Raw genomic sequence first — 25,780 nt, 5'->3', positions numbered from 1 at the left:
TCTTTAGTGTTTTCTAGACACTTTGTTTTCCCTCTCGCACAAGTACAGATGGAGGCACAGAGTTTGATGCTTTTAAGGAACAAACTACAGGCATTAACTAAAACTAAAAAGAAAAAAAGACAGATCAGCATAAGTTGCTTCCTTAAAAAAAAAAAATTCCCATTTCACAACATGCTAATTAATAGAACAGAACCAATATTTTGATATCATGATTAAGAACAGTTCATTTTCAGCATTTTTCTCAACAGCAGATCAATTTAAGATGCAATTACTACCAATGCAATTATCTGGCAATTTGCTCACTGAATGACTTTCCAAGATGTGTTACAGAGACAAGGCAAATCCTTCTTTAAAATCCCATTGAGCTAGTGAAAACTGAACTAGCAGGGAGTATTTTCTAAACAACGTACATCTCGATTCTTCAATAAAAATCAAAATTCTTGCTTCACAAGAAATGACAAAAAATGTGAAGTTAAGTGGAACGGCAAGACACTGGGTTTTTATCTCTCCTTAATTCACAAACAGTAACTGCAAAGAATAGCACATGATGGAGGATACCCCCAAAAGATTATTTTTGTAAAATATAAAACTGAAGTTCTTGTCGTCATTGTATTTTAACCACAGGACACAGGTGGTGACCTGCTAGCAGGTTAACAATTTTTTCTGCCCTTCACTCTTTCTGCTCTAACTACTTGCTGGTTTTCACAACAGTGTTTCACCACTGGTGCTTGGACAACATAAAGAAATGCTATTCATTAGGGGTCTGGAAAATGATAAACGGGGAGGTGACAAAAATCTGCAGGTTTGAGGTTATTCAGTTTGGTCAAAGTTAACAACTCCTGATAAGACTTCAGGGAAAGATATCACACCACTCAATCATGACCAAGGCAGATTGATAAAATAGGGCAAAATGCTGACTATACCAATAACTGGTTGTCTCTAAACTCAGCACATATAAAAATCTTGAGAAGATCTTGCTGGCCCTGAATGGCCCTTGGCTTTCCACCCATCCCTGACGATCAAGGCATTGCACCCAGGGGCTTATGGTGCTGCCAGAAACTCAAACAATCTGCAAAACAACCTGTGGAAGCAGTGGTGAAAGCAAGATGATCCCCAGGCGGGGCCGTTGTCACGTGCTATCTAGACTAGAGAGTGATTTACGAGAACAGCGCAGAGGTTCCCGTGTTCATTTAAACCACATACTGTACCCACAGGGGTCAGTTGCAATGCCGAGAGCCACGACTGTAGCTCACTCTGTCCCTCCACCTCCCAGCACTGATAAGGAAGCATTTTTCTAAATATTGCCCAAAAGAGGCCACAGATGCTCTTCTAGAGGTTTATGCCTCATCAGCCTTTCTAAACCATCATTCTCCCAGCAGAACATAATCCAAAACTTAGCTGCATACCTTTCTGTGAAGTTTCCCAACCTTTTACTTTCATGAATATCTAAATCTAAACCCATTTTCTGTTGATACTTGATGTCTGCAGAGGTTCCTCCTTCTATTTTGCGGAGGGGATCCCTTCTCTGCTTCAGCAAAAAGATCTGAAGAAAATAATTAAAGATCCACAACTTTCACCACTCTGACTTCTAATTAGCGACACTAAAAATTACAAAAGTAGATTTATAGTAATACACAACTGTACCAACTTGACTAAAACTTATTTTAACTCTGAAAATTCATAACAGAGTAAAATTGATTCACGTGTGTGTGTATGTGTATATATATATATTATATATACACACACTAGCACAGTTGTATCATAGCTACCACACAAAACTCTACAGATATGGCGCTTACTACCTTTACAAACTGTTTCTGGTGTTACATGTTCTGGTTTAGTGGGCTAGGAATAACAATATTTTTGATATAAATACTACCACAACAGGATGGCTCAAGAAGATAAGCCCTTTCCAGAGGATGACAGGTGGTGAATTCAAACACATTATCTTATCACTGAAATATGGATTCATTTCTTAGTTCCTTTTAAACCATAAACTGGACTGCAACAACGCTTTTACCAACAAGAGTTTTATTTCACTAAGTCAAGTATGCTGATCAGATTTAAATCACAAACAACCCTCTCCAGATGTAAGCACAGCTCCCTCTTTGTCTGATAGTTATAAGCATTAATATTTTAAGAATTATGTAAACATAAAATTTTATTTTCTTCCTAATCAACAGAATTGCATTTGATTTCCTCTATTACACCACCTATCAGCACGGCTAAAAATAGAAGCAAAACAGTACACCTACTTCATGGAAACTAATTTAACTTATAACTCACTGAATGACTATAACCAGAGGATATATTAAAGCACTGCAGCCGCACAGGACAGCACGAACACCTGCTGTGATAAGCCATGCTATTCTATCAATACACACTGAGCAGAAATGTTAAATATTTTCTTAGACTAATCATAATTATTAATAACAATGAACAAATTAAGCAGATTGATAATAAAAAGTGTTAAGATCTCTGGTGTTTTGGAATAATGCTGTACATACCAGAGTGCAGCTGGAATTGCCAACAGATGTGAATTCCCTTTCATTATTCATTCAGAAGATTAATTTTTTGCATTTTTTCCACAATTCACAATTAACAATAGCAAGTCACAGCTTCCCGGCCAGACTTTAAGGTGGGCAGCAATGCTGAATGAGATAGAATAACTTGGGCTGAGAAGGACATTTAGGGTCACTCTTTCTATCCTCCTGCTGAAAGCAGAGCCAAGCTCCAGGCTGCTGGGCTGTGTGCTCATGCTTATGGGGCTCTGAGGAGGGGATGCTGCAGCTGCCCTGGGCTCCTCTACCAGCGCTACACACCACCCTCATGGGGAATTTTCTTCCCCCTGTGTAACCAATTGCTTTTAGCCACTGTCTCTTGTCCTTGCACTGTGTACCTCAGGGCAGAGCTTGGTCTTCTTCATTAACTTCCTCTTAATCTCTTGCCAATGTCCGGAGTCTCCTTGTGCCTCGTCCCCCCAGCTTTCTGATGTTCTTCTGCACAGCATCCCTGCCCTCCAGCACCACAACCACTCCTCCCAAACTGAAGCCATCTGCCAACCCGCTGAGTGTGCACTTCATCCCTTCATCCAGGTCACTGGCAGACACGTTACATATCAATTTAAGGCTGAACACTACCCAGTGGAATTAAATATGTATAAATGACCTTCGCTCTTGTGTTTGCTCAGATCAAATGAGTAACAGTTGCTGGGCAAATATGACTTCAGAGCTTACTCCCTGTTTAGAGTGCAGCAGCAATCATTTCATTTTGTTCCCACGTGTCTCCAATGATAAGATGATATCACACAGAAGTCCTGAATGATCTCCCGGAAGGTCAAGAACGTGCCAGGTTTCACTGTGTCAGTTACACAAGCCTCCACAGATGTGAGCTTATTTGGTAGACTTCTTCACAACAAAATAAATAATTATTTTAAGTGCCTTGGCCAACGTAAACAGGAAAAAACACACTGTGTTCAGAGGTCAAGCTTTGCATGCCTTCTTTGCTTTTGATGTACAAAGCATGTTTGTTAGGATGTCTTAGATGTATACACAGAATACAAAATCAGGACGATATTAACTAACATCCAACACTCATACAGTGTCTTAAACAAAACCAATAAAAAGTGCTTCTCAGTGAATATAAAATGTTTTAGGACCTGCAGTTATTTCAGCAGACTTCAATTGCTAATGTTTTGACCATTTCCCACAAGCACTTAAGAGAGAAGAACATGCAAACGTCACTACACCTCAATGCAGCAGAAATACAAACAGCTCAACTTGGATGCTCACCAAATAACTGCACTTATTTCTAATATGCTGACTACTCACCCTGCACTAACGTGTGTGTTAAAGGGGTCCATACTTCACCTCTTCAAAAAAAAAAAAAAACAAACAAAACACTGTTTGAAACCAGTTTACATCTGCCCCCCAAAAACTTCTTTAAAGCATCTTTTCCACCTGAAATTAATTAATTGCATCTACCAAAAAGGCTGCAAGTCCTAAAATAAACATGCCAAGTGGTTTTAAAATTGTTCACCAGAAAGCAGAAGTCGGCAAGAAGTTCTAGAGACCACATGGTCCAATCTTCTCTGGAAAGCTGGGTTGTAGATTAGGTTTTCTAAGGACTGTCAAGCTAAGTTATGAGTATTTCCTAATATTTTTTTTTAGAACAGTAATTATGAAAACTACTTTTACCCTGTGGTCATTAAGGAATTTCCTTGCATGCATGAACAAGATGACATCAACTTCTAGGCATTCGCTGCACAGCCAGCTTTAGATAAACTCACAGATGACCTCCTGATCATAGCAGAGAGGGTGAAGTTGCACCAGACCAGACCTGGCCAAAATCCTCAACAGTAACATGGGTTATGTCAGGAATCTCCCCTCTGCACACCTTCCCCTCATTGTCAACATACAATGGCACTGCTTTATGGGAAGCCTATAAGGCTGTTCGTTAAATCTATAAAATTTGCAGGCGCTTCTTTAACCCTTCTCATCCTGAAGCAGCACATCAGGATAGCAGGATACGTTTCTTAACTGGATTTCAAACACGATGGCACTTTGATACCGAGGTCCTCCCACAGGCAATGACAAACAGTGTAAAAGCCACTTTCCCAAGGGTCATAATTCACGCTGATGCCACATGGTGGTAGCACTACTAAAGGCACGGAGAGCAGTCAGCTCTCACAAAGCCTTTGAGGTCACACTCAGCTGCAAATTGTGGTATTTTATGTTTCACTATGAAGCCCTTTTCATCTAACCTCCCCAGAGCCAAAACAAGACGCCGTTCTAATTTCAAAGAAAATAACAATTCACTCTGGATGCTCTCGGTAGATGCAATGCAGATGGCTTGAAAAGTCACTGAAAATACGCAACTGCTATGGTTTTCAAACAAATGCAAAAACCCACCTTAACAAAGCTGTATGTGGACAGCTGCTGTGGAGTTCATTGTCTTATCAGCCTACAATTTCACAAGAAAACACCCTGCAGCATGTTTCTTGGTCTCAGATGAACACAGTCCTGAACCAGTCGTTTATCACAATCCATTTACAGAGCAACAGAGCACAGTAGTTCCATAAGGAGGTTATAAGGCAAGTCAAGAGTCAACTGAAAACAAGAAAAAAAGGAATGAAAGGCCTTTGCAGCTTTACTTAGCAACTGTCATTTGTACTTTCAAACAACATCTTTTTTACTGCTTAACATGCGCTTCCAGAAAACAGAAATCCATGGATCTTCAAGCCCAAGTTTACAGGTTTACTCCTCATTGGAAACAAGGCCATCCAGATCTGAAGAAACTCAACCACCAGCAATCTGCTGCTACCATAAACCACAGATTACAGAAGAAGACACGGGGGAAGGAGGCATATCCGCCCTTCAGAGACACTTTGCCTGACAGTGTTCTTCCCTAGTGCTTGGCCAAATACCAGCCCTTACATGTTCAGTCATATTTATTGACCAGTTATACCAGCAAATAATATCATAAAGTTTTATGGTTTTGACTGTAGAGCAAGAGATGGGGAACACATTTGGAAAATAATGGTGGAATTAAAAAAAAAAAAGCAAAAAAATCCCATAAGCCACAAACTGAATTACTGAAGTGCTAGGGATGGAAATCCTGCAAGCTGAAGTTGTTTACCAGGATCACTCAGTTCTTGCTACTCAACCACAGTGACTCCTCCAGCACCATCTCTACTCTACCTGGACAGCCTGAGCAAGCGCCTGTGAAGAAGCTACAGAATTGCAGCTGCTGCAGACAATTATATCAGGTTCTTTGAATTTTACATTAGGTATCCACACAGATTCTAACCTTTCAAAAGTTAAATCCCCAAAATCCTATCAGTCAAACTGCTGACCTGGCCATCTACCCTCCTCCCTGATCCTGAGCAAGTTCTGTGAACTCTTCATGAATAACTCCTCCATATGCACGAACACTGCTGTATTCATTTAGAAAACAAGAACAGTATTATGAGAAAATATGCTGCTCACAATTCTAGTGTAATATCCTCAAACAACAGTGTAATGTCAAAACTGGCATTTTGCTTACCCTAACTAGAATAGGGAAATTTCCGGCTCTCTATAAACAAGCAAAAGTTTTCTTCTTCAAGAAAAGTTTTCTTCTTCAAGAGCAGAAAACTCATTTTTTTCAAGATACAATATTATTATGAAATAAATAAATAAATCTAAAAAAAGCTGCTCTTAAGGACTTAATATTCTGGTTTGCCATTCTAATTACCACATATTAAAGACTGATGGCACAACAGCTGAATTTGTACAACTGTCTGCATTGTGCAAAAGCACACGGAGAACTTCTGCGCCCAGCAGACTGCGAGTCATTAGGAAATGTCCCAACATTAATTCAGAGCTGTCTAAACTCATGAACATGAAAAAAAAAAATCTTACTATCTCTACCACTGCAGTTTATGCTTCTTCCAAAACAAAGTGAACCAACATCAGAGCAATTTTTCCAGTCTCTGGAAAAATTTAGCTTTTGTTCATCCTTGTTCCTGCCAGTTTCCCCGCTCTGCTGCTCCCCTCTCCCAGTGCTGGCTCCATCACTGTCACCTTAAGTGGGGAATCAAATTAATCCCTGAGACTGCATTATCCATACTACTCCTTGGATGTCTTCAAAGTTCTCTGCTGATCATCAGATTTCATTCTACAGCAAATAACCAAAAAGAAAGAAATCACCACAGAAGTAATACAAAATGTGGGTATTTCCCAGTCTATGACCCTAATTCTTCTGTTCTGTATTGTGGAGTTCACAAGTAAAACACAGTGTAATACATCTTTAGGAAAGGTTTTTCATAGTTTCTGATTATTTGCATTGCCTTAAGATCAGCTATCTAAAAGAAAATGAGCATAACCTAATATACCTATGAGATATATCACAGTTTCCATTTTAATGTATATTTTTCACAGCACTTTGCTTTGGAATTATCTGCAATAGGTGCATTTACTTTTTTTTAAAAAAATAAAGGTATTCACATGATTTTTTTTTTCCCCTTCAACTTACTGAGGTTGTAAAAATAAAGCCTTGGCTATTTAAATGTATTATTCAGATAAGGTATTTATGGAAGGTCAATGTTTACACTTGGAACTGAAATGTCATTGAGATCAAACATGTACAAACAAGAGTGCTTTAAAAGTTGCACTGTAAGGGGGAATTGAGATTCTAAAAATACTAAGAGAAGACGGGAGGGTGTAACTCTTTTTCATCCTTAACTTCAACGTGAAACCTTGGCATTGCATGAATATGGATTTTGCATTTTATATAATCACAAGTTTGTACAGTGCCTTGGGACCTTTAAAGAAGGCACAGAATAAATGAAAATCATTTTAATTAAAAGCAAATTAAAGAGCTTCCTAATCCAGGCAGCAGTAGCAAATCCATGGAGACTTTTTAGAACATGGATCCTTGAAATCGCATTGCTTATAACTCTCCCTAATTCCAGCTTCCTTCCCTCAGTTGCTCCCCAAAGGAGGTTCTGAATCTGCATGAGATCAGGTTTATTATGAAAATTCTGCTCTAGTTACTAAAAAAAGATTTTGCTCTAGTTTCTGCATGGCCAGAAGCACTAGCATCCACATGGAGCAAATAAAAACAAAGAAATGAGAAAGGGAATTCTTTTTCTCACTGCAGCGAAAAAAGATAAGATTCTGGTTTATGTTTTTATGAAGTCATTTCAACAGTGATTAAGAAAGTTGGGAGTTCTCCTCCTTGACAGGAGGCTTTTGAAATACAGCTCAAAAATAAACAAATAAACTAAGCAACCACACACTAAAATGTTATCACAGAAAGGGATTCATATTAGAAAACTCAAAAAGTGGAAGAAAGTCTAGAAGTAAAATAGGCATAACTGTAATTTTTTCATTACTGTTCTCACAGCAGGAGGACATTATTGGTGAAGTCTCAGGTCTCCCACAGGCTGTCCCTAGCTCACCACTGCCTATACAGATAAATACAGCAAGTACAAATACTGCTAAGAATAACCAGGAATCTACAACTAGTAATATTACGTTCATTACTTTCTAAAAGGCTTTTTTACATGTATTTATCTCATTAAGCAATAAATTCCTCCACTAAGAGGAAAATAATAATCCCAACCTTGAGGGGAAAAAATCCAAACAACTGAACAAGAGGAACAAAAAAAAGAAAATGGGCAAAATGCCTGGAGAAACACTGCTTTGATTTTGACACATGGGAATAAATGGAAAAAATATTCAACTAACCCTTTTTTAAATCAAAACATCTTCCATCTCATGTGCAAATTTCAGCAGCTGAGAAAGCATCCTACTCAATCTCCCCAAAGTGGTGTCAGCATGTTTTATGTAAATACTAGTTAACTAGAGATGTGTGTTTGCAGCAAACATTTTATGGTTCTGGTTTAGAATCCCTGGATTTACCCTCTGTGTCAGAGGAGAAATTGCAATTATTAAGAAGATAATAGAGATATACTTAGAGGACACAGGAGATGATTTTCCTTCTTTCAATAGCCAAGATGTATTTGTTACTGAAGAATTTTAAATAAAGTAACACAAGAAAAAAGTAACGATTGAATTTTGCATCAATATGTCGCAATGTGTGTCTTGAAAACAACTTTATTTGGCAACATCTGGAAATAACGTTAGGTCTTGATAACATGCTCATTATGTAAGGATTACTGAGACCAAGGTAATTTCCTCCTGGGACAATCAGAGAAGCGTCACACGAAGCACAAACACTGTAAGTGAAGTGGCACAAGAGCGTGCTCTCAAACAGGGACAGCCAGCAGAAGCAACAAATGGAAGTCATAGCCTCAGGTTATGGAGCAATCCTAATTCCCTCTACCCTAGCGGCAGTACTGGCGACGGCACCTACTGCTGCCACCCAAGGAAAGGGCAGGTCCTTCACAGCCATCCATGGATTTACAGAAAGACAGTTCTCCTTATCGAGTTTCATAGTGATTTAGTAATAAATCAGTTTGTTATTCTTCCTGTTCAATGTTTTTACTCCTGTCTTCATGTGATGTCTCTAAGACACGACCAACAGTTGCGAAGTAGCCACCTGAAACACCACATAGCCACATCACACTGAAAAGACGCGTACCTCACAGCATCAGGAAAACAAAAATCTGGCATGTGCATGAATACAAGCAGCAATAAAAACATCCAAGATGAAAGGATCCTTCCACTTCATCTCCTCACCCCTCCCTCCTCAGTCGCTCCGCACCACAGCACCAGTGCTGGTATAAATGTTTGCTGTAAGCCAGCCCCAGAAACTATCTGGGTTAAAATAAACAAACAAATTTTAAAAATATGAAAGCAAGAGCCCTCCAGAAGGAAACATTGCCCTGATCTGATTTACAGCCCACAAATAACAATATAATACATGTTCAGGAGTGGCAGCTCAGGGGGATGAATAAGTAACTGAGGACAGCCAGAAACCTATTAACAAATTTTTGCTGGAAGAAGACATTCATATAACCACAAGAGCCTCCATTCAAATCAGCAAAACAAGAACACTGTTAGCTCATTTATTTCAGCCTTTGTGTGATTTCTCTGTTTAGTTTGTAACTTTTCCTGTCAAAAGTCTCCTTCACATAATGGCTCCCTGTGGGCAAAAGGGAAGATAAACACAGCAGAAAGACTGACTGCCATGAGCAAAGTAGCTCTTCCACGGAGCCTAGGAAATGCAGGCTGTGCTTGCAGGTGCTGCAGTCATCTCCACCTAGTCCTCAAGTAAATTGTGAGCCATTTGCACAGATTTCAAACCAGTTTTTTTCCAGTGTAATGCAAACAGAAGCATTAAACCCTTTCCCGTCCTGGAGAGCAGTCTGCTGCAGGTCAGGTGTGATGCAGTGGATGATCATCTGCAGCCTAGGCACAGAATTCAGTCAGATCACTGATCAGGGCTAAGAAGTTATTTCCTTCAATTCATAGAATCATAGAATCATCAGGTTGGAAAAGACCCACCGGATCATTGATTCCAACCATTCCTACCAATCACTAAACCATGCCCCTTAGCACCTCGTCCACCCGTGCCTTAAACACCTTCAGGGAAGGTGAATCAACCACCTCCCTGGGCAGCCTGTTCCAGTGCCCAATGACTACTTCTGTGAAAAATTTTATCCTAATGTTCAGCCTAAACCTCCCCTGGCGGAGCTTGAGGCCATTCCCTCTTGTCCTGTCCCCTGTCACTCGGGAGAAGAGGCCAGCACCCTCCTCTCCACAACTTCCTTTCAGGTAGTTGTAGAGAGCAATGAGGTCTCCCCTCAGCCTTCTCTTCTCCAGGCTAAACAACCCCAGTTCTCTCAGCCGTTCCTCATAAGGCCTGTTCTCCAGCCCCTTCACCAGCTTTGTCGCTCTTCTCTGGACTCGCTCCAGAGCCTCAACATCCTTCTTGTGGTGAGGGGCCCAGAACTGAACACAGGATTCGAGGTGTGGTCTCACCAGTGCCAGATGCTCCAGAGCATCAACATGCAAGTCTACTTCACAAACATGATAGATTGCATTAAATATTATTTTTCCATCAACCAGAGTGCATAAAAAACCTGTTCCAAATGAGATGACACAAGTCACTGGATGAAAGTTTCTATTTTTATTCTCCTGTGAATTTTATCAGTTTCATAGAAAGGTAACTTCCAGATAAGTACATGCAGTCTTGCATTTCTGAGGCATTAAGTTGTATCACAACAGGAATCTCCCTGTCACGTACCTGAACAGCAGGAAACATCTAAGTATCACCTTCATCTTTATTCTAGCACAGTCTTACTTTAGCTCTAACCATTCCAGAATCAATCAATAAGATTCAAGTAACTATTTTGTGATCTAATGGTACAGGAGACACGATTTTCCTCCCCCTTATGATTGCCAGTGTTCACTATAAACGTGCTTTGATGCCAAGTTAAATAGAAATGAAGAAAAGGTTAAGAACAAATGTGATCTGCATAAACTTTTTGCTTGGGTGCTGTTATCTTAAGACCTTCCTGTATAGACTCAGAACCACTATTTGCCTAATGTGGGAGATGAAAACTTGAACTTACATCATTTTTTGCTTATCTCAGCTGTTCTTCCATACAATTATCCAAAGAGAAGTAGTGAATTTCATTCTTCCTTAAACGCTATTACTACTGGCTCCAGAAACACATCAGATGTTCATGTTTGAAGACTGAATAAACAACCAGAAATCCAGATGCAAACCAAAAAACTACTGGTGGGAGGGTGAAATGAAAACAGATAAATCTCCTTTCAAAAATAAGAGATTTCATATGGCATCTCACTATTTTGCAAAAACATGATAAGGAAGCAGTTCTGCCATTCCAAGCTGAAACCCACAATAAACACCGATATATTTTCTGAGATCTCCAGGAGTTGCTCATGACTGAGGATGATCACCAGTTTTCTGACTCCCACTACCTCCAGAGTCCCATACCTTCCAATGCATATAATTACTTATGGGTTTTTTATTCACAGTGAAGTCCATAAATGACAGCGTTTTAAAGTCAAGAGATAGACTTGACTCTCCAGAAGTGCTGCCTCGCTCTCTTCTACTCCTTAAAGAGTGGAGAGTTATGCCCAGCTATTGGCACAGACTGACTATTTTTCCATGGATGAAACACCTTCTGTGCCTTTGTTGCCTTCAGAAGGCTCAAATAACAGAGTGTGTCTGTCAGATGAACCTTTCCCTCCATCACCGATGGCCACACAGGCCTACACAGAATCCATCTATAAAAACCACCGAGCTGGAAATGAGTCACCACAAACCTTTTCTGCTCCTGCCGTCTTCTCTCCCACTTGCTCCAAGGTTGAAGCTACAGGAGGGACAGAGATGGTGATGGGACCCAGCAGACAGGTCCACAAACCAGCAACAATGATGCGAATTACTCAAGAGACTGACGGGCCACGCTGAGAATGACTGCCCACGCCCCAGGGATGTGGCAGAAAACCAACCTGCAGTCTCTTGTGCTGCGCATCCTCCTCTGTTACATCTCCCTGTGGGGTATAAAGGGCCCCTACTGCAACCACAACTCCCAGAGAGAGCTGTCTTAGGGGGAAAGAAACCGAAAGGGTCTAGTTTTAAATACCTCTGACTGCCTTGCCCTTCAACCTAAAATTCAGGGTCCTCAAGAAGCCGAGATCTCAAAGCTATGACCCGTTCAGCAGCTTCTCACTAGGTAAACCACAGCTCAGGGAGGAAACCATAGAGAAAGATCACACCCCAGCCCGGAGCCTTCTGAAACTAAATAATAGCACAAATAATAGAAGGTTGCTATCACCAAGTCATCAAAACCTCCTCTAAATATTAAAAGAAATTTTAATATTTTCGAGACAATATGCAGCGTCACTTTTCCTACAGCAAATACATCTGTAGCTCCTTTTCTCCAGAGCCTACATTTGCAAATGAGATTTCTTCAGACACATAAGAAATTCTGTACATGATCATGAAGAAGAATTTTGACAGCAACTCTTACCTCTTCTTTTAATGGTCATTTCCTGCCTGACAACTCCCCTTATTTCTCTAAACAGACACGAACAACAGAAATATCTTTTTGTCACCAGGAATGATCATTTCATCCCTCAGTCAAAAATTTAACAAGTCTCTTGCACAAACCATCCCCACCACCCATCAGGGGGACTCTCAAATTTGCATAGCCTAAGCCTCAAAAGGAAACAGCACAGAAGACCACAACACTAGCCCAGGTATCTATCCCTGATAGTGTCTTAATCCCATGCAATAATATACTCAGTATGTTCACAATCCCATGCATTATTTCACAATATCAGCAATCCTCTTATTTCAAGGGTAGCGGAAGTATTGCTGAAATAGTCTGTACAGAATAAGTTGGCTTTTGTCTGGTCCTCACGGACTACCAGTAACTGAGGTTAACTCAAGCGAGAATATGCAATAAATTTGTTCCATTTGTTATGTGGAAGCATTGAAAAAGGAAAATGAAAACCAGATTTTTTTTTTAAATGCTAACAGTAAAGAAGTTACTGAAGACATAATGAGAGATAGAAGGTATCCCCCAATAGAGGGACTGAAATCAAGTGTAACATCGCCCAGACACAGCCCACCCAAACACAACAACAACTGCTCAGCATTCCCAGCAAGAAAGTTGTTCCTTCTCCTGTAAAAGTAATCCCAGAAAACACCCCAAATCTGCCAAATTAAACCCAGACAGCAAACTGGACTGTGATGCTGAAGTGCCATTCAAGTGCCTTCCTTCAGGCTGGAGCAAGGGATCCCCGATGCCACAGGGAATTCAGTTAACGTGAAACAACGTTTAAAAATAAACCTTGAACCAACATCTCCAAAGTAACGCCTTCTCATGCTATTCAAAGGTAGAACAAGAAATAGTTTGGATTTGGATCTCTGGACCACAAAGCCATGACATAACTTTAGTCCCATCTATAATCCAATACTATAAAGGTTCCTCACTCATTCAGATGCAAGTGGAAGACCTGAAACTTTTTTTCTTAAGACTTGATCCTGCCAGGCAGAATGATGGACACTCAAGACCGTCTCAAACAACATCCATCATCTAACCCTTCAGTCAATGCTCTTGCGATGCTGTTTATTTGCATAATTAATTTTCCTTTTTACTTTCTGCTTTACTTTCTGGCAGGACACTGACACTATAGTAGCTGGTTTGATTTGTGTTGAGAATTGATTTTTGCTGAACTTTTGAGATACAGAACAGCAGATAAGCTGTTATGTCATAAAGAAAATAACCTAGATCTTAGGTTTACAGAAAAAGAAAAATGGGGGGAAGCGGAGACATTCCACAATAAAGCAAGCTAGCTGTCCACTAGGAATTTTCTTATATTGCTTAGGATAAAAGAATTATTAAAGGCTACGTCAACATAAAATGCAGTGCTAGAGCCCCAGAGGCTCAATAACAATATCCTTCCCCACTGTCCCAACATTGTTTGCTTGGAAACAAAGCACACAAATTATTCTAACATTCAACAAAACTTTATAAACAGACAATGCCTCATTTGCCATCATTTCTTTCTATAGAAAGAGATGACAGCACAGATGTATTCAATACCGTTTGCATGTTTGGAAAAAAAAAAATTAAAATAAACAGCTGCCAGAAAATCCAGAAGTAACATGGGCTACAGGGACTCAAGACAGAAAAATCTCCTATTTTAGGGCCCAGCAACATAAGGGAATTGCTGCCAGAAACTACCATCCTTGCTCAATTATTTAACTTTAGTCATAATTAAAATAGACAAAAAAAAAGAAAAAGAAAAAACCCAAACCAAAGAAACACAACAACATTGCTGTCCCAACAATCCAAAAACTAATTTTACTAAAACAATTACCATTACCATTTATTATCCTGGTACACCTTAATTTGATCATGTTATTTACCACGACCTAGGTATGAAGCTATTTTAAGGATGCATTATTTCATGAATTCCTATTACCAAACAGCATGTGTTGTAATTAAACAAGAGTTTCAGTATTTAAAGACTCTGATCAAAGAGCAGGCATGTGATGCAACTGTTTATGTTTCCAGGGAGACTTCCAAAGCTAGAAAACAATAAAGATCTGAACAGCTAGAAAACACCTGTTGGTTTTAAGAGTCTCCCATGGGAGTTCTTAAACATAGCTAGAAATGACAAAAAATGCCTCTGCGGTTTCAGAGTTTTTTTTCCTTTTGGCCCTGAAAATTAACAGAATCTGTTTAATGCTTTTGAAAATTCATTAGCTACTGCTTAACTGCTGTAAATCCCTAAGAAGCAAATTCTGACATGCCACCAATTCCCAGCAAATGCAGTACTACTTCTGATGGTTACACACTGTATCAAATCTATTGATTTCATACACTGAAACTAACCCAAAAAGTTCTCCTTTCCACCTACCTGAGATCACAACAATATTTTGAAGCTGCACTTATATTCTATAGATGCAATAGTACATAAATATTCAACACGGTATTAAAAAAAAAGTAAGTACATTTTTAAAAGACCAATACTACAAAGAATCTTCATGGCCTTCTGACCCAATGATACTAAAAAATATATATATATAAAAACTTCATCTGTAAAAAAGATAAACATATATAAAACACAGCCATAAAGAGAAACACCAGACACTAAAGTGCTGATACCACCTGGCTTTGGTGCAGGGAAGAGGGGACTTCCCTACGCTCCTGTCTTGCCGTTGACAGGATGAAACAAGTCGGTGCTGAATACGCTCATTTCTCCCCTCGAGCTTTGTGGCTTCTGTCCCCGAGGAAAATTCTAGTTTCTATGCAGGAATAAAGATTGCTGTCAGCCCCTTGAATCAGATGCCATGAATAGCTTCAGTGTTAGGCGCTGTATGACGAGCGAGATCCAAAGCCAGTCATGTTGCTCAACACAATGGTTATTTGTGGTTCTACAAGTCCGGGTTGAGCAGCAGCCTACTAGACACCAACTGATGAACTTGTATTCTCTCTGGTAAAAATACTCAAAACAAACACAATATTTTCTAGGAAATTTCAGAATTTTTCATTTCATTCTTACATTTTGAAGCAACTTTCAATAACTACCGTCAAAGTCACAGCGTGCCTTGAAATGAAAGGCAGTCAGGAAATGTGCTTACCTAAGTGAATGCTGCAGCACAGCCAGGTTCAATTCATAAAAAAATGAGTGCAAATTTCACTATAAAAATCAGTTTTATGACAAAGTCTTCAAGGCACATAAGGATACATTTGCAAGGTGTTCTTTGGGTTCAGGCCCATCACCCTTACAAGCTGCAGCTTCTGCCGCACACTTGATTGTACTGAAGAGGCAACGACTAACAGAGCCAGGAACTCACAAGCCCACTTCCACCTTTCAAATCCCGCCCTTTCTGTGGGTTTTTCATAATCTCGCCCATCTGCCACTTGATCCAGACATCACCACAGCCTTCTCTTGAATTCACATTATCTGTTCTCTTCATCTTGCCTTTCTCCAAACACCTGTTTCCTGACACAAGCCACCTTGACTCCTGGAAACTAAACAACAACAGGCTGAAGTTTCACTTCAAATCAAACTTTAAATTCTAAACTTGTTTTATTCCCATTCAAACCACCTATGTACTCTGTCTACCAGTATTTTATCAGGTAATCATTGTTACTTGTATAACCCATTAAAAATATTAGAGTCTATTCCATCTTGTTCTGTTGGCTTTGATAACTTTCTGTTAGCGGTAAGAATTAATCTTCATATATGTATAGACACAAATAGGTATATGAAAGGTCCATTACCCAACACTGGAACTTGACCAGTTTATATCCTCATGCTCCCTCCCCTCATGGAAGACAGTGATGAGGCGAGACAAGCATCTCAAGACAAGAAGTGCCCTCAGTTCTGGGCAGAAACCCACAGGTTGTCTGAATTACCCCAGCAGAAGATGCTCTATAGTGACTAAAGACAGAGTTTAAGCAAACGAGCCTGCTCGTTTAGGGGTACTGTGCTGGGGAGCACACATACCAGTGTTTGTAAACTGGGAAATGCAAGTTCTCAAATTGCCAGTAATATTAATTATGTGATATTCACAAATAATTTGCCTTTGAAAACACATTAATTCATTAAACTAATCTTGGAAAAAACACAGTATTAAACAGGACGTATGAGGTAGATAAGTGTATTAACAGCAGTGTGCCTCGCATACAGGTAACAACAGTTTGAACATTTACCCAACCATCGAGTGTCCATTGCAGTCACGGTAATAGCAGTAGTGTTAAAATACAACCAGAGTGAATATACATTTCTTAAACACAGAAATTCAGCATTCTGTGTATGTTAACACCAAAAGACCATTAAGAAGTCGTCCAAGGGCCAGAGTCTGCTCTGCCAGAAGGCAGAGGCACATTCTCCTTCCACCCCAGCAGCTGCTGGACCAGGTCCCAAACATAGACAAATAATACCAGTTCACACCCACACCCTGTGTAAGAGGACTATCTCTCCGAGGGGCTGCAGAGCATATTTCATTCTCCTTGTTATAAGAATAATCCAGCCACTGTCAGGGAGACAGAATATCCCAGCTCTCCTTTTAACTCTGGTGCTCCATGCGTACGGAACTGCAATACAGCATCTCTTCTCCACTGAATTTCCATTTGTCCATCTACTTAATGTGAGAGCATGTGAACACTATGGGTCATATCATTCTCTGCAGTGGCCTGGAGTTTTTTTAAAATATTTTTGAAGTAAAGCACAAAACAAAAATTTTCCATAAATGTACTTTTATGAAAGAAATGTCTTCAAAGCGATCCACAAATTTTACTAACAGATATCTATTAATAAGTCCCACTGGTTTGCTGTCCCATTGACCTTGAATCATCAGCCTCTATTTTATGGTCAGAATGAAACACACCTACAGAAAGCAGTAAATGAGGACATGCTGTTTTCTGTAATCCAGCCCAAATACTTGAAAACCATTTGAACCACATCAGGCCCTTACTTTGCGTTTGCTTCAGAGATGATGTTTCTGTTTTCAATCATGTGATGGCTATTACAGGGTTTAGCACTAAGGGTGAAAGCCCAGGGATGAGGATGAGATTGCAGCTATTCACTTCCATGTATTTGGGGAAGTAACTGTCACGCATCTAAATCACTGACAGCTTCAAAAGCCTATTTTGCAAGCAGCTTAATCAAATCAAGCCAAACGGATTCAATCAGTGATGTGGATATTAATTACTTGGATGCAACAAGGGTTGAGAGCATCAGGATGGAGCACCAGTAGAGTTCCTGCAGAAGAACCTCCCACTAACACCACGAAAAGCATTACTGAACATTGAGCAATACATTAAATGAATAAGCAATAATTCACCAAACTTTCAACACTTCTTTGCACAGTAACATCAGCATTTAAGATGTTAAAAGCTGCCCAAAGCACTGTTGGAGAGATACGGGGCTGTATTACAGCCCAGGATAATAGCATGGTTTATGCTCAGCTGCAGCAGAACAGGAGAGCCTGGAGGTTTTGAAGAAGAGTACCTTTAGTGTAAGCAATTAAATTTAAGAGTTTGAAATATATATAAATTCAGGTGTGAAAGGGGGAAAGCATATAATACACCTCTAAAGACTGGTACACAGCTGTGAATGCATTTCTAACTGAAAAAAATGGACAAAACACTGCTTTCCCCCAGCCCAGCCCCTCGACAGCTGGGCATATTTCTGCAAACCGCCGGCCGGCAGGATAGTTCCTTCCTTTCCCACGCTCCAGAGCTGGTTCCGATTACAGCTCCCAGCAATGGCAGCGTCCCGCAGGGCAAGCAGCCACGGCCCAGCTTGTGGAACGAGGTGCCCTAGGGACAAAAGCTCAGCGATGGTCTGTCCCCAAATCACACTGTATCATTTTTAAGGGGCTGAACAGTTTCTGTCTGAAACAGAGCTCAGCAGACCAGAGCCAGGCTGGACAGTAACACTGGATTCTTATTTGCCCATCCTCTAAGACATCCATCATGAGCTTTGTCTGTAAAAATACAGTCGCTTGGGGGTCCTACCTTGCCACAAGGTCTAAGGTAGATAAATGCACGGCCTCTAAAATCAAACGATTTTTCTATTGCTAATCCATTGCTGGAAAAGCAAGCACTGCATGCCTTTCATCTCATTTTGCAAGCAGGATAATTTCTCTTTTAAACACTATAAAAGTCACAGCCCTCTCCCAGGGGGAATTTTCTAACATAATTTTCTTTTCTCCGTTCAGTGTTTCATAAGTCCAATATCAATGAAAGTACACAGAGCAAAACTGTTCTTAAGGAACATCTTCAGCACCAAAGCATCCTGCATAGTATTAGTTACTTAAAACATGATCACTGTACAGATCACAGGGGCAGGCCAGAGAGAAACCGGCAGCAACTCCCAGGCTCTGTGCTCTCTTCCTTCTGTCTTTCAGTTCTCTTTCATACAATCCTCAAAGAGGAACAGAAGGTACCCCCACTTCCCACAGAGAAGGACAGCTATGAAAATATCAATTGCAGTCAAGCATCAGCTAGAAAGCTCAATGTCCCAAAGAAGTCGGTATATTATCAGGAACAGTGTGATAGCAGGCTGTTTCCAACTTTGCCACCAGTATTTCATTCCAGTTTTGTCTCCTTCTGAGATACAGAAGAAGCCACGAACGCTCTGGTTTTTTAAAGCAAAACATCAGGAATAGAGACATTACAGCTGCTAAAACTGATGTGAAAGAGCCTAGCAGGTGAAGAAGGAAGAACTGAGTACCAAAAAAAAAACCCCAAACCCTAAAATATATTGTGAACAGCTACCCTGCTAAAACTTATTCTATTTAAATATAATATTCCCAGAGGAAGAAGCATTATGCAGACCTGCTGGCAGGACAGCAGCACACTGGCAGAACTGAGCCTGGAGATGTCAACAACATACAGAGCTACCCTAGACAAAATCTGGAATCTCTTTTGGAAGGCACTAGGCTCCCATTTCAAAGAATAAACTACCAATCAAAGGCCTTTAGAAAAGTAAAGCCCTACGTACAGAGAAGGTTTTGAGGGTTCAGTAATATTTCAAGGAAATTATTAATTCTAATTTCTCTGAAGACTTGGTAAAGGAGACCAAATTTCAAGGGCAAATATCTTGATGTAGTATAGCAATTCTCAAGCTTTTTTTGGTATAAATTACTCAATCACATCACGTGTACTCATAATTTCTAAATAACTTCTTCAGCTTGCTAGTCAAAGACATTTTAAAAAAAAAAAAAAGTGAAGAACCTGACTGCCAAGAGCTCTCCTGCACATCATTGTGCATCCCAGGTGAAGCCAGATTGCACGCAGGTGGAACAGAGAGGGAATTACAGTGGAACAGGAGCAACTCTCCTTAAAATTCACACATTATGACAATATTAATTATGCCACCAACATATCTTACTAAGATGATGTCTCATGCTGTAAGTAATGAAAATAGGTCATTCTTTAAATATAGTTCCCTGATTCCACCTTTTCCTTTCCTCCTGCCTTCCCAGAAATATTTAAGTCACTACAACTTCCTCTACCCCCAGTTCTTCCAGGAACAGGAGGTGCTGGAGATGGGTCTGTACCTGTGGCCTTTAATGTGCCCTCAGCTGAGGTTTTAATTTTGCTTTTCAAGACTGATCAGCATATGTTTAATTTAAAAGCAATTTGAAGCAGCAAGCTAGGTAGTTTGACTTAAAATTAATGAGAATTTTGACAACTGCAAACAAAATGATAATTTAAAACTCATCCCTATATTTAAAAGGAAAAGCATATATCACTTTGACATGGTTAAACAAAGGGATTTCCTCTGGAATATGAAACCTATTTTACCCCCATCTTGCTCTTCACAGCAATTTGCAAACTTTGCCAACTATACAAGATCAGTGGAAAGACAGGCAGCAGATAAATTAATATTGTTGAGTAATTAAATATTTTAAGTGACATTGTGTAGTATTATTAAGCACATTCATGGAACCCAAATCCAAATTAAAAAACTCAGAAAGCACCCAAGACATCCAAACCCCATCGAACACGGGCTACAAACATTATTCATTGCTTGCTTAAATCAATATTCTGCTATGCATGAAAAAGCACCACCCTGTAGCTCAAGCAATATAAACATTCTACAGCAGAAACTAAGGCAAGGAATACAAAGAAAAATAATGATCAAAAGATGAACAGCAAAGACAACAAGATTAAAGGGCAAAAGACAGTAAAATCTGCATTTACCAAAAGAAATAGTAAGCAAGGTGAAGGATTAACAGATGTAGGTGTATTAGACGAAGAGTGGTTTTGTTTGCTTATTTGTTCTTTTATTTGCACAATTAGTTTGGAATTCATTTGCATCCCAGCTACAGGTAAAGAAATCAGCATGATCAACAATAAAATCTCATAAGAAAATAAATAATTGTAAGTATACTGTGAAAGGTTTGCATTCTTACAGCATTGGCAGTCTAAAAATTGCAGCTGAAGCACACTGGAAGCAACAGCAGCCCTAGCACCAGTTAAGCAAGTGAGAGAAGTATCGTAATAAGTTCTGGTAAATTCTCAGCAGAGTTTACACACAGATGCACTTACAAATCACCACATTATACCAAAAATAAAAGACAGAAAGGTTGGTTGAAAAGTGAATTGCCCTTCTAAGAAACAAATTAAAATGCAACCAATGGAGTAGTAGAAACTGCTCTGTAGCTAAAGAATTGCAGCTCTTCGTAAGGAAATATTCACAAAGCCTTTATCAAACATACCGGCACTACAATTTCTTGTCATTGGCTTCAAGTTGTGATTACATGGGCTTTCTCTCCTTGTCAAAGGGTTATCCTTCACTGCTGATAAAAATTAAAAAGAACTATGAGAGGTAAGAAATTACGTGAGCAAATGCCAAGATAAAAGTAGACAAAGCATGAATGTTATGGAGTGTGGTCTCACCCTTGGGAATAATTATTCAGGACACCGGTAGACCATGGGGCACCATGCCCCTCAGGTTGCAAGACTACAGGCCAGGGAAGTACGAGCCCTATACAAACAACCCAACTATTCTGCCTTCATTATAATTCACATTAAAAATCACTTTCTTGTGGACATAGTGTAAAAGTATCGTGCTCCCATATTTCATCTCAGTCTGGTTATGCTGACAGATAAGCAAAATTACTCTGCTAGTCTTAGTCCCTTGCAATGAGCACCATCATGAACTACAGCAGTACTCCATTTCAGCTAAGCTTCCTTTAAGAGTTATTTCAGATGAAAGAGATATTGATTTTACTGAAGAGGAGGAATACACAAGAACCAAAACAATTAAAGAAAAACACAGCCATTGGGAAACCTGAAACCCAATGGTCTTCAGACATTAAGATCTTGTCATGAATGTGTGGCTGCATATTTCATTCTGAATTACCTTGTAATGCCTCCAGAGCAACAAAACCTAGAAGGAGGAGGAGACCCCTTAATTCATCTAGCTCCCTTGCTGTGGCAGAAAGGTTTATCCTCCAGCTTATCTAATGATTTTGGGGGCAGTATTTATCCTGATCTTTTTCAAGTGACAAGTAGCAGACTTTTCACTTGCCTCCCTTGTAAATTTTCTGCTACTTGCTTATTTATCTTAAAACTTCACAGTGCTATTGACCCAAAGCCTTTCCTAGACTGCATTCCTCCTGGTGATTCTTGATGCTGCTGCATTCTTCCTTGTGTGTGTTATCTTCAGAGAACAGCAGTGTAATTGGTACAGCCTCAATCAGCTGCAGGAGCATCCTGGCTCTCCTGCAAGAAATAGCCTCTTCCTAATAGCAATAATCCAAAACCTGTCACAAATACCACTTATACTTTTTTTTGTTTGTTTTATCTTATCTCAACTCTATCTGATTTACAGAACTGTAGGGTTTTTTGTTCCACCTGCTCAGATCTCTCATTCTTATCAATTATTATTACTTTACATTAAAAAAAAAAGTCTGATAATCTAAAGTTGTCAAGACTAAGCACTTTTTCCTTTTCACAACAGGGATAAAAAGGATAGAAACCCATGTCCGAGTTGTGCTGCATTTTCCAGTGACAATAAGATGTCACTGCAAGCAACAAACTATGCCAACAAAATTCTTCTCAGTTTTATTTCTTCTCTGAGCCAGGAAACACCTTTGAACACAGATACATCACTTCTGCATGCGCAAGCACTAGATCTCTGCGAGCAGCTTTTTACTTTGCCATTTCAACAGTGACTCACTAGCCAGGAGTTAAAGGGGAAAGGGCATTTTTAGGGCACTGCTTTTCCTCAAGAGATGTATGCGGTGAGCAGCAGACGGGGCTGTGCGCAGTGGCAGCTCCCCCCTGCCCCACAGCCACGGCACAGGGCAGGGCAAGGGCTCCCATCGCCTGTGCTGCAGGTGCCAGGACAGACTGCCAGTGAGGCCACTTGTCCCCTAACTCACTGCCAGGACCAGAAGGATGGAAAAAAAAAAAAAAAAGCAGCCTTTAATGCTACACTTGTTCAGGGAGCTGTTTGACTGGAGATGATCAGTTTGCTAGCTTACTTAGGATGAAAAATCTGAGCATGCTGCAATCAAAATACAGTCCAACAGCATCACCCTCTCCTATCAGAAAGAAAATCTCTCATCTATTCTCCTATTTCCCAAAGGCATCCTCTGCAGCCAACACAAAGGATTTTGGCAAGCAAAAGGATATCACTGGTGGAATTATTACACCTGCAGTAAGTCAACTGAATTAAAAAGCACAACACTACGCACATGCCTTAAAAATATGTTCCAAAAATAAATCCTGTACAAATACTTAAATAAATTGCTACTGCTGACATTCTCCTTATCTTGGTCTTATCAATATCTCATTTCAGGGGGAGCTTACACAAGTTTTCTGGTCTGTTGTATATATATATTTAAGAGATATCTTCATTTCAGCAAAATAGTTTAGACTAAATACATCCACTTTTTTTTTAATATTAGCTCCTATAGCATTTAGGATTATACAATACATATTGTTATCAGAAAGGACAAAGACTACACTGGGATGAAACCTCATGCAGCAGAGCACAGGCCATGAGAAAAAAACAAATAAGATTACAGTTTAAAAGGACGCAGAAAGCCTGCACAGAGCAGCCTGGTGGCTACAGCCACTTTTCATTCAGCTTGAATTCTGCTGCATCACATCACAAATCAGTTAAAGCAATATCTGAATCATTCTCTAAGCCATTTCTCAACCCATAAAACGAGCGTCACATGCAGGGTACCCATAAACAGTGCTCCACGAAGAATATGTAATTCAGAACTCTTTAATAATGCATCAATTCAATTTACAATACTTTCGATTACAGGGCACCAAATTATATTTTAAGTTACAAAGGGATTCTGCTTTCATTAATATTGTATCAAGAAATCAATGATGAAATGCCTATCAAGAAACAAAGCCCAGCTCGCTGTAGGCGTTACGATGGCAAATCCCAGGTTTGGCTGCTCCACTGCTGCTTCCTGGGCTGCAAGGACACGGCACTGGAAAGCCGCAGCATCCCATAGCACGCTGGATGTGGAACAGCATCCAAGTTGAAGTTTGCATGCATGATTCACTGGGAACACCAAGTAGCGCTCTTCTGACTGCACTATTTCTAAATGAATTTAAAAAAAAATCTCCAAGGTTTTCCTTGAAAAGCAGCGTATGGCTTATATTGCAGGCTCGGGTAAACTGTGTGGTTATCTCTAAACTCAAGCTTGAAGATTAGAGTAATGTGCCTTCCATTTCAAACAAGTAGCAATTTCTTACACATCTCTCCATCTACTTGGAATATACCACTCTTACTAATCCTGACAAAACTCCCAAGAGCCTTTTACACCTTTCAATAAACTCAAATATATAACCACATGCTCAGTAATCTCTTCACTTTGTCCCCTATTGCTACATTTAGTATAAAATTTAAAATGCCAGCATCATCGTCCGGAAACAAGAGGTCTGACTGGGGGTTCCTCAGCTCACGGGTTTGCCTTGTGGCGTGCAGGTTGTCCTTGCTCTGGGCAGGAATGAGACCCCAGCTTCCCCCACCTCTGCTCCACACAGCTATCAGCCACCACTGCTCAGCCGGTCCCTCCTTCCCAACACCCCTGACACTGATGGAACAGCGTCTTCTAGCAAAACAACCCATTTTCTTGCCAAATTCTTTTCCTGAGATATTTCCAGGGTACTTCCAGATATAAAGTCATTCACCTTGATGTTTCTATATAAAGGCATGCTTTTTCCACTAAAGCATCTCCACTCATTGCTGATGGCCTTCAAATGCTTCGATATAACCTTCGGACACAGGATCTCTAGCTGGTGTTAAGTTCTGCCATAAATCTATGCTGAAGAGTATTTTGGAAACAGGCATTGAAATAAAATATCACACTTATAAAATGACAGTATCATTCACTGGAGGTACAAACATAATCCTTGGGTGCTTTATGTAATTGAACAATTTATCCTGCAGAACCTCCCGCTGCCTCACTGAGCAGGGTGGAATCCACTCACATCAGCAAGGTAAACATTCAGTATTCCTTTGTATCTTCCTGGTTTTCATCCTATAGAGCACTCAATACTTGCCTTGGCTACTTTTTGCTCTTTGCTGCAGTACAACTGACCTACTCGAAAATCTTAGTGAACACATTTACAGGACATCATCAAACATGAAGTAGCATATAAGCTTTTTACCGATAATGTTCAAAGCTGACTTCTCAGAATAACCAAGGACAGCTGTGACACGGCAGCATTGCATCGCAGACTTCCTACGGCTCTTTTTCACTTTGCAGTTTGTCAACCCATGTTCACCCAATTTTTTTGTTCATGTAGCCTCTTATATGAAAAAGGTCACCAAGCACACCGGTCGAAGTACTCCTGTAACATGCTCTGAAAACCAGTCCAGTCAATAAAACAGGTCCACAGCTTTGTTCTGTAAACCAACGGCTCAAAAAAAACCAAAACAAACAAACCAACAACAACTTATGGCACAAATTGTTTTTCAGAAGAAAAAAAAAAAGCACATGATGGGCTCACTGCCAGGCAGGTGTCTTGCAATCAATGAACATATTTAATAAAAGCAGGTTTTGCAATCAAGAAAACACAAACTTCAATATCCCCATAAACTACCTCTATTACCATGCAGTTGGGAACATGCAAGAGCCCACTTAACCTGTGCAATGCAAGGACCACAGCTCTGCCTATCCTCTGCTCCAGCTTCATTACAACCTGCCTGGAAAACAAAGGTCTTGCACAGATCTCGAACCTGCAGAGTCCCTGAACCATCGCCTTCCAGCTTCCAATAAATTCAGCCCACGTGGTGCACTGACATTGCCGAGGCTGTATAGCAGGAGAGTTGGGAATGCAATGGAG

General features: G+C 40.0%; 1 protein-coding gene across 3 annotated transcripts in view; it reads right to left on the bottom strand.

Moving 5' to 3' along the window:
* PTPRE (protein tyrosine phosphatase receptor type E) overlaps window positions 1-25,780 on the bottom strand; it is a 107,382-nt gene that overhangs the window by 78,946 nt on the left and 2,656 nt on the right. The window contains exon 1 of one of the 3 annotated variants that reach the window (XM_069864394.1): window positions 15,104-15,194. The exons of 1 other annotated variant lie outside the window; for it this stretch is intronic. The gene's annotated coding sequence lies outside the window, so the exon portion shown is untranslated. Of the gene's footprint in view, window positions 1-12,451; window positions 12,473-15,103; window positions 15,195-25,780 lie in introns of those variants that run through there. One more of the 3 variants, XM_069864396.1, reaches the window with a different exon arrangement.

Source organism: Phaenicophaeus curvirostris, chromosome 9 (assembly GCF_032191515.1).
Source record: "Phaenicophaeus curvirostris isolate KB17595 chromosome 9, BPBGC_Pcur_1.0, whole genome shotgun sequence".
Taxonomy (NCBI): domain Eukaryota; kingdom Metazoa; phylum Chordata; class Aves; order Cuculiformes; family Cuculidae; genus Phaenicophaeus; species Phaenicophaeus curvirostris.
This window is presented reverse-complemented; position numbering and strand designations above follow the sequence as displayed.